Raw genomic sequence first — 10,000 nt, forward strand, 5'->3', positions numbered from 1 at the left:
TTGAGGAGGCTGATTCACTGAATTCTGGGAAGTGAGACAGAGAGACAGGCGGTCAACGGTACTAGTGTGTGTGTGTGTGTGTGTGTGTGTGTGTGTGTGTGTGTGTGTGTGTGTGTGTGTGTGTGTGTGTGTGTGTCATTCCCTCATACACGTCACGCACACTCCACTGCCCTGCCCTGCTCTACCCTGCCCGTCACCCCAGCCATGCATACCACTCTCCCCTCTCCCCTTTCACCCCTCTCTTCTTCTCTCCCTCCCTTGTAACTTCATCAATATACCGTGCTCAGTTCTCAAGGCAAGCAGGAAACGAGGGGTGGTGGAGAAGAGGGTGGAGGGTTAGTGGATGAATGGGTAAGTGGATAGGATGATGCGTGAGGGAGTAGCGTGGGAGGGGAAAGACTGAGAAGGGCGTGAGGGGAGTGAGGTGGTAGCGAGGTGGTGGATGGGGTGAGTGAAGAGTGAGGGGTGGGGAGGGAAGTGATGGAAGAGGATGAGAAGTGATAGGAGAGGGAAGGGGTGAGGGATTAGATGAGAAGTGAGGGGAGGGTGAAGGGAAGAGAGGGGAGAGGAAAAAAGGACTGATGGGAAGGTGAGGGGAAGTGATGGAAGGTGAGGTGAGGGTTGAGGAAGGGAAAGTGAGAGAAGGGAGGGGGGATTACATGAGAGGATGGGGAGGGGAGGAATGAGGGAGAGAGAAGGTAGGCAAAAAGAAGAGGGGGTTACATGAAGGGAGGGGGAGGGAAGTGGTGAGGGGAGGGCGAGGGAAGGAGTGAGGGGAAGTGAGGAAAGGGAAGGGAAGGTGAGGGGAAGTAAGGGGAGGGTGAGAGAAGGGGTGAGGAGAGGAGAAGGAGTGAGAGGAACTAAAGGAAGGCAAGGAAAGGGGTGAGGGGTTACATGAGGGGAGGGGCAGGGAAGGGGTGAGGGGAGGATGGGGGTCATGAGAACAATATGCATACCACCACCATCACCACTACCTTTCCTGTCTAATAACGACTAGTTGCTACCTGTCAACTGCATACCTTTGCCCCCTCTCTCTCTCTCTCTCTCTCTCTCTCTCTCTCTCTCTCTCTCTCTCTCTCTCTCTCTCTCTCTCTCTCTCTTAGTAATTCTCCCTTGCTTTAATAATCCATCCATTCATTTTTTTATGCATTCATAACCACACACACACACACACACACACACACACACACACACACACACACACACACACACACACACACACACACACACGCAATTCCACATATATACATACATACATACATATACATTTCTCCTTACCCAACAATTCACTACACACACACACACACACACACACACACATTATCCCTCCCATTACAACCAGCCAATCACAATGAAGCACCCCCCTTCCCTTTAAAGCCTAACAGTAACCAATCAATAGGCGACATTCACCAGTAACCACCCCCCTCACGCCCCTCCCCCGGCCCGTGACACGCCCAGCCAATGGACACACGGCGTGGCGACAAAGGGCTTTCATTCGCCGCGGGAGAGCCAATCAGGAGGTAATTCTCGTTTCCCTGAGTTACGTCACCCCCTCATCCTTATTAAGACGAGGACGTGAGGCTGTGAGGTGTGAGGTGTGCTAATTATGTACCTGGCCTTAATTACCTTTCCTGTTCCCTCCCTCATACCTCTCCTCCTCTTTATTCATCTATTTATTTATTTATTTATTTTTGCTTTTTCTATATCGTTCTCTATTTTTTTTTCCATTTGTTACTACCAATCTATCTTCTTACTTTTTTTTATTTTCTCTATCGTTCTCTGTTGTTTTCATTTACGTTATTTTCTTTTTTTCAATCTCTTTCTTCTCCTTTATTTCTCTTTCACCTCAATCTCCAAACTTTTCTTTTTATTCTTTTCAATCCCTACTTTTCTTTCTCTCTTTCCTCTACAAAACATTTTCCTCGTCTTTTTCTAGCCCTTTTTTTTTCCTATTTTCTACTTTGCATTATCTATTGTTCTATCTCCTCCTTCTTACTTCCTTCTTCTACACCTGCTTTTTTTTTTATCTCGCTCTTTCTCTATCTCCCCCTTACTTTTGTGTCTTTCTCTCTTTGATTTATTACTCCTCCACTTATCTTTTTTTCCTACGTCTTTCTACCATTTTCTCCTCCTCCTCCTCCTCCTCCTCCTCCTCCTCCTCCTCCTCCTCCTGTTTCTCTCTCCCTCTGTTTGAATTTCTTTTTCTCTCTCTTTGTGGTTCTGCTTCTTCGTTCATTTTTCAATTTACAATTCCTCTATTTCCTTCTCTTTTCTCCTCCTCTTTCTTCTTCTTCCTCCTCTTCCTCTTTCTTCCTCTTCACGCTTTTATTTCTTTCCACTCTGTAACTTTATTTTCTCCTTCATGATCAATTTATAACTCCTTCACTTTCTCCACTTTCTATCTCTTCCTTCCTCCTCCACATCCTCGCTTTCTTTTCCTCCACACTTTCCATCCATTCCCCCCACCTCTCTCTCTCACTCTCTCTCATCCACTTTCAGTCAATAACCAACGCGCCCCCACCCAACTTCCTCCTCTTTCTACTGTTTCCTCATCCAACGCTCTTCCTTCCTGCCCCCTCCACTTCCTCTGTGTCCACTCTCACCCCCTCCCCTCTCCCACTCCCTCTCTCACCGGCAAATTTGCACCTGTTCTCATTAGCGTTACACGTCCACCGCCAAGGATTTACACGCACGTTACATGTAAAGCAGTAGTAGTAGTAGTAGTAGTAGTAGTAGTAGTAGTAGTAGTAGTAGTAGTAGTAGTAGTAGTAGTAGTAGTAGTAGTCGTAGTAGTAGTCGTAGTAGTAGTAGTAGTAGTAGTATAATAATAATAATAATAATAATAATAATAATAATAATAATAATAATAATAATAATAATAATAATAATAATAACAATACCAAAACTCCAATATGAGTCAGAACAGGCAGGACAGGAAACCACAGTGAGAGGGATAACTGACATCAAGGAGAACAAGGGCGGGGAGAGAGAGAGAGAGAGAGAGAGAGAGAGAGAGAGAGAGAGAGAGAGAGAGAGAGAGAGAGAGAGAGAGAGAGAGAGAGAGAGAGAGAGAGAGAGAGAGAGAAATAACCACCACCACAACCACAAACATAAAAATAAATAAATAAATAAACCAAGGGCAAATAAACACTGCACCTTATCTCCTATTAAAAGTACCAGTAGTCTCTTTATCACTTCACATAGCCACCCAGTACTCCGCAATACCTGATAGGACAAGGTGACTCCTATCAACACAGGTATTATCAGTTCAGGTAATAACATTTGCATCAGGAACTCGATCTTCTTTTGCGATTCAACTCTGCTCGTTCTTGGTCTTGTTCTCTTCGCCTCCTTGTTCTTGTTCTGCTTCTTCTCTTGGTTTCCTCGTTCCCACCCTCCCCGCTTCCCTGTCTTCGCTCCCACTCTATTAATAACTGTAGTTTATGATCAGCTGAGAATTAAACTGACTCCCGCACGCTCTCTTGTGTTGCAACTCTTCTTTTTCGGGCAAAGTTTTAGTCTTCTCTATTTTCTTTTCTTGGCAACTTGTATTATTATGATTTCATAGTAACAAAGGAACAGGTTTGTAAAAATGGGTCCTAAGGGGGAATCCACTGCTACGCCACCTGTCTGTTTATATAGCTCGTTATTAGAAGTGAAAGGTACGTCTTTGACACGGACTTCTCAAAAGTGCTGAAAAACAGATCTGTTCATACCTAAAAACTCAGTGCAGAACATTAGAATCCATGAATATTACATAAAAAAAATATTTAAAAAATTTTATTTGTTTAATCTTTTTTTTTGCTGACTAATGTAACATAAAAAGGTTAAAAGCGAAAAGCAACGTAAAATAAAAACTGAAAAGTAAAGAAGTAAAAAAAAAAAGTAAAAAATATAATTAAAAAGTCTAGTTATTCATTCAGTACAATAACGTATAAAGTAAAGCAAAAAGAGTTAGACACTCAATACAATCAAGTGAAGACTAAAGATGAGTAAAGAAGTTAAAAGTAAAAAAATATAATAATAACAATAAAAAGTTAGTCAAAAGTAATAAAAAATTGAACTAAAAACTAAAATAAATAAATAAATAGAAGAGAAGAGAAGAGAAAAGAAGTTAAAAAGATTTCTTCATTCAGATATTGCTCCTTTTTTTACATTTCCTTATGACATGTCAATTAACTAACACACTTTATGTTCAACTCTTATTCTCTACAAATCCTCTTCTATTTCACTTAATTTATTTCTTAACTCTACTTTCTTTTTCTTGCCAAATTCACTATTATTCTTTTCTACACATCAATTAACTTGCGCGCTTTCTATACAACTCATCTTTTTGCAAACCTTTTTTTTTTTTTTTTTACTTAATATAAATCGTTTCTTTTCGTTTTATTTCTTCCACCTACAGTAAACATTCACCAGCTCAACATTTCCTCTCCACTATTAATATCAGAGCGTTTCTTTTCTCTTCTCTTTCTTCTCGAGCCATTTGCGTGTTGAAAAATAAATAAATCATGGAACAGAAAACGAGGAAGAAAACGGAGAGAGCTGCCAAACTGCTTCAGTCTTTTCCTTCCTCTTCCTCCTTCCCTTCTTCTACTCATTATTATTGTAACATTATTCTTCTTTCACCTCCTCCTCATACTCTCCCCTCTTCTTCTTCCTCCTCTTTTCCCGTCTTCTTATCGTTACTATTATTCATCCTCCTCCTCCTCTTCCTTCTTCTACTACTACTACTTCTCTTCCTTCCTCCTCTTCTATTATTACTATTATTCTTCTTACACCTCCACTTCCTCCTTCTACTACTACTACTACTACTACTCCTCTTCCTCGTACTCCTCTTCTTCCTCCCAAACCAAGCCTCAGGTCCAGTTTCCCACGCCTCCTTAATAGACTGCCACCACCTTTAGACTAACTTAAAAAATAAGAAAAAAACATCTTTTCTTGTCATTTTTTTTTTACTTGCATGCCTTTGTTAGGGTCGACAAACTGATCATCATGTCCCTTCTCTCTCTCTCTCTCTCTCTCTCTCTCTCTCTCTCTCTCTCTCTCTCTCTCTCTCTCTCTCTCTCTCTCTCTCTGTATTACTGTCCTAAGAAAATAATTATACTTTTTAATCTTTTTACTTGATTTACTTCACCTTACGTTTTTATATTGTTATTTCTACGAGAGAGAGAGAGAGAGAGAGAGAGAGAGAGAGAGAGAGAGAGAGAGAGAGAGAGAGAGAGAGAGAGAGAGAGAGAGAGAGAGAGAATATGTCAGTCAGTCAACAGCCCTGTGACTTTTACTCATTAATTTTCTTCCACCTCGCCTTGACTTGCACAATTCCAAGAGGCGAGGATCAAGACACAGCCGGAACTAAACTGACCGCCGAGATTGGAACATTTTTCTCCTCTGAACTTTTTTTGGGGGGAACAGGAATTAAACGGACCCTTTTATAAGTTTTAGTACGTACCCCTTGAGAGAGAGAGAGAGAGAGAGAGAGAGAGAGAGAGAGAGAGAGAGAGAGAGAGAGAGAGAGAGAGAGAGAGAGAGAGAGAGAGAGAGAGAGAGAGAGAGAGAGAGAGAGAGAGAGAGAGAGAGATGGGGGAAAAAAGGTTGCAGTAGTAGTAGTAGTTTGTTGTTTTTGTTGTTGTTGTTGTTGTTGATACTGTAGTTCTTGTTTTTGTAGCGTTTAGACAACTTTTGAATTAGACTCGCTGGTAAGTAAAAAAACAGGAAGTCTAGTAGTAGTAGTAGTAGTAGTAGCAGTAGTAGTAGTAGTAGTAGTAGTAGTAGTAGTAGTAGTAGTAGTAGTAGTAGTAGTAGTAGTAGTAGTAGTAGTAGTAAGAGTTTCCTGCACACTTAAGGGCGTCTTTCACACCTGAGTCACTCCTAGGTCACTGGATTAACGTGCTAACTAGACTCTCTCTCTCTCTCTCTCTCTCTCTCTCTCTCTCTCTCTCTCTCTCTCTCTCTCTCTCTCTCTCTCTGATTTTTTTGCCCCTAACATTGCAAGACTAAATTCTACAAGGGCTTACTTTCTTTGCACGCACCTTGCTCAGCAGGTCAATGCTACTACTACACAATGCTACCACTGCTGCTTCTGCCTCTCCCTCTTGATCTGCTTCACTGCTCCCTGTACTAGACCCCCTCACCTGTTTATCTGCTCCATGTACGTATACCAGACCCCTCACCTGCTTCACTAATTTGCGTGGTACAGTACAGTCGAGGTTTCAATAGTAATCTTTTGAGTACATTTATATATATACTGTGGTTTGCCTTCTCCTACTGAGGTTAATGTCTTCTAATTTATTGGCAGATTCGTAGGAAAATATGAGTAATAGATTTACAATTGAATAAGGTGACGGTGGTAGTGGTGATTGTGGTGGTGGTGGTAGTAGTAGTAGTAGTAGTAGTAGTAGTAGTAGTAGTAGTAGTAGTAGTAGTTGTTGTTGTTGTTGTTGTTGTTGTTGTTGTTGTTGTTGTTGTTGTTGTTGTTGTTGTTGTTGTTGTTGTTGTTGTAGCAAACCAACCTATTTACTCATCTTCCGTTTCCTTCAATTCTACCCATTTTTACAAGTATGTCTGGGACTGCTGCTGCTCATCACCTGCCTCCGTACCTCTCAGTGTTGCGCCGTCACGTTCAGCAAGTCTTCGCCTGCGGATATTTTGCTACACCGCCGCTCCACCTTGACCCTGTGACTGCTTTGGCTTCGCAAGCTTAGCAAAATCGCCTGATGTTTAAAGACTGTAAAAAAAACAATATGAATAAATAAATAAATGAATAAATACAAACGCCGCTAACAATACACCAAGTGATCAAAGAGTTAGATCTTTTAGTAAGTCTGTAGTTTATTTTCTGCTCAGTAAAATTATAGTCAAGGCCGCACAAATAACCAGTGTCCTTGTTATTAGTAAGTGTCACATTGTTATTAGTAATTAGAGTTAATTTGGTCCTTCCTGTCGTCCTCCTTTACTCTCTTATGTTTTTATATAATTTTACTGTCCCTTTTAATCTTGTACACTGAAAGGTTTCGGAGCCACGACTCACTTTCTAACTGGCTGTAATGAAAGCTGTTGGGGGTTTTCAAGAGTGTATCATTCTAGTGACGGTTAAATAAAGGACACAGCGCCATCCTCACCATTCTGAATCATCCTTTTGACTACGCCTCGGAAACTGGCATCTTCAGTCATCTTTTTTTCAGTCGCTTTTTTGTTGCCCTTGGCCAGAGCCCCTCATACAAAAAATAAACAAATCCATAAATAAATAAGATTAACACCCACGAAAACCTGACAGACCATCCCAGCAGTGACCCTTAAAAAAAAAAAAAAAAACGGCTCCTTATAAGAGAACAAAGCGCTTCTGACCACATCTTTATTCCCACCAACAGTTTACACCATTTAAAAGAACATAGTGTAAATAAAACAAAGACATCAATAAGAAAAACACCCATGAAAACCTGAGAGACCATCCCAGCAGAGCCCCTTTGAAGAAAAAAAAAAAAAAAGCTCATTTCAAGATAACAAGGACCTTCAGGACACAGCCAGCCATTATTCCCACCACCTGTCCTGTTTACATCATTTAAAAACCCCGTAGGACATAGCGGATGTGACGCAGGGACACGAAGCGGCCAGATAACTCCTGTGACGTCACCCGCACAGGCACACACCTTCCAATTAGCCATTTGTTTACCTGTGACACCACCTGCACGCGGGTAGACATCACTGTACCTGCCAGTAACATCAATATTATACTGGTGACGTCAGTTCTATGCCTCTCGATGTCGTCAGTTCGTCACCTCCTCTCTCCTCCCCTCCTCCTCCTCCTCCTCCTCCTCCTCCTCCTCCTCCTCCTCCTCCTCCTCCTCCTCCTCCTCCTCCTCCTTCAATGACCGTGGCCTTTGTAATGCATCCGGTCTAAGGAGACAAGGGAGGGAGAGGGGGAGAGGGGGAAGTAGAAGAACGGAGGAGGGAGACAAGGAAGAGGGGAAGTGGAGAAATGGAGGGAGAAGTGGAGAGAGACAGGGTGTGGTTGTATGGAAATAGGAAAGAAATCAGAGAGAGAGAGAGAGAGAGAGAGAGAGAGAGAGAGAGAGAGAGAGAGAGAGAGAGAGAGAGAGAGAGAGAGAGAGAGAGTTGGTATGGTTAGGCCAGAGCAGATAATGGGACAAAACAGATATGTAGAGAGGGGAAGGGAAGGAGATGGGGGGAGAGGAAAGGGAGGGGAGAGGAAAGGGGTGAGAAAAGGGCATCTGGCACCGCTCCTCCAAACTTCATAGACACAATACATAGAAACACACATGCAGGTGTCCCCACATAACACACATACACACACACACACACACACACACACACACACACACACACACACACACACACGTAAAGAGACAACAGACGGATGGTTGGATGGTCGGTCAAACACACACACACACACACACACACACACACACACACACACACACACACACACACACAGGCCGAGTGCTGCCAAGGTCAACAAAGTAGGTCATGGAGGAGGAGGAGGAGGAGGAGGAGGAGGAGGAGGAGGAGGAGGAGGAGGAGGAGGAGGAGGAGGAGGAGGAGGAGGAGGAGCCAAGAAAAAAAAATAGTAAGAACATGAATCTCAATAACGAGAGAGAGAGAGAGAGAGAGAGAGAGAGAGAGAGAGAGAGAGAGAGAGAGAGAGAGAGAGAGAGAGAGAGAGAGAGGTGAATAACAATCAGGAGCAGGTGAAATCACAGGTATATAATTAACAAGGTGACCAGGGTAGTCCAGTTTTCACCGTTTTGTCGAAATTTCCTTGTAACATCAGGCGACTTCAGGAAAAAAGAGAGTAAGGAAGGTCTCTCATTGTCCGTATGTCTGTATGTATGCCTGTCTTTGTCTATATAAGAGGAGACTGGGGGTATTTCTTGCTATAACCTTCTTAATCTGTCTATGTCTCTGTATAAAGCGAAGTCTCTCATGTTATCTAATTTTATCTATCTATCTTTTTTCAATCTGTCTATCCGTGTGTTTGTTTCTGTGTATAAAAAGGTGGATCTTACTTGCTGTCTATCTATCTATGTGTTTAGCTGCTTGTATGTACTCTGTCTGTGTAAGGAGAGGTTTATCTATCTGTCTGTCTGTCTGTCTGTCTGTCTGTCTGTCTGTCTGTCTGTACGAGTATTAACATTAAAACAAAAGAATATAAAGGAAGCTGCAACAAGGAAAAGAGAAGGAAAGGAGAAGAAAAAAAGATATGGTAATGAATATATGTGCATTAATACGTACGAATACTAATACAGGAAAACAAAATATATAAAGGAAGCTACAAACAGGAAGAAAGAAAGGGAGAAAGAAAGAAAATAATAATCAGAAGGTCTACACTTGACAGTTATTGTATAATCCACCAGTCTTTGTCCATTAATGAAGGGATGAATAGCGGGGCATTGATCTGTATGTATGTATGTATGTATGTATGTATGTATGTATGTATGCATGCCTACTGATCTACGTATTCTATTCATTCTCGTTTTCGGTCTGTTTATCTGTTTAATTTCTCTTCTTTGTATGTCTGTTTATCCGTCTGTCCGTCTGTCCGTCTGTCCTTTCAGAGTGCTCACAATCTAAAGTAGTAATAACGACATGGTTTATGCGCTCTCTCTCTCTCTCTCTCTCTCTCTCTCTCTCTCTCTCTCTCTCTCTCTCTCTCTCTCTCTCTCTCTCTCTCTCTCTCTGTCTCATCCATAATTACCTCTTATCGAATCTACTTGGGTTAGTTTCGGCTTGCACACACACACACACACACACACACACACACACACACACACACACACACACACACACACACACGGTTAGTGGAGGTAAACTTTCTATATCGTATTCCTCTCTCTCTCTCTCTCTCTCTCTCTCTCTCTCTCTCTCTCTCTCTCTCTCTCTCTCTCTCTCTCTCTCTTACGGAAGGAATCAAGGTAAAAATACATATATAATAAAAAAATATACAAAAATATCTTCAAAAATAACATGTCATTCTCTCTCT

General features: G+C 41.9%; 1 protein-coding gene across 24 annotated transcripts in view; it reads right to left on the minus strand.

Moving 5' to 3' along the window:
- Positions 1-10,000, minus strand: part of LOC135112698 (prominin-1-like) — a 119,467-nt gene that overhangs the window by 90,693 nt on the left and 18,774 nt on the right. The window contains exon 2 of one of the 24 annotated variants that reach the window (XM_064027363.1): positions 6,600-6,727. The exons of the other annotated variants lie outside the window; for them this stretch is intronic. The gene's annotated coding sequence lies outside the window, so the exon portion shown is untranslated. The remainder of the gene's footprint in view (positions 1-6,599; positions 6,728-10,000) is intronic. 24 annotated transcript variants of the gene reach the window in all.

The sequence above is a fragment of the Scylla paramamosain genome, chromosome 24, assembly GCF_035594125.1.
Source record: "Scylla paramamosain isolate STU-SP2022 chromosome 24, ASM3559412v1, whole genome shotgun sequence".
NCBI classification, from domain to species: Eukaryota; Metazoa; Arthropoda; class Malacostraca; order Decapoda; family Portunidae; genus Scylla; species Scylla paramamosain.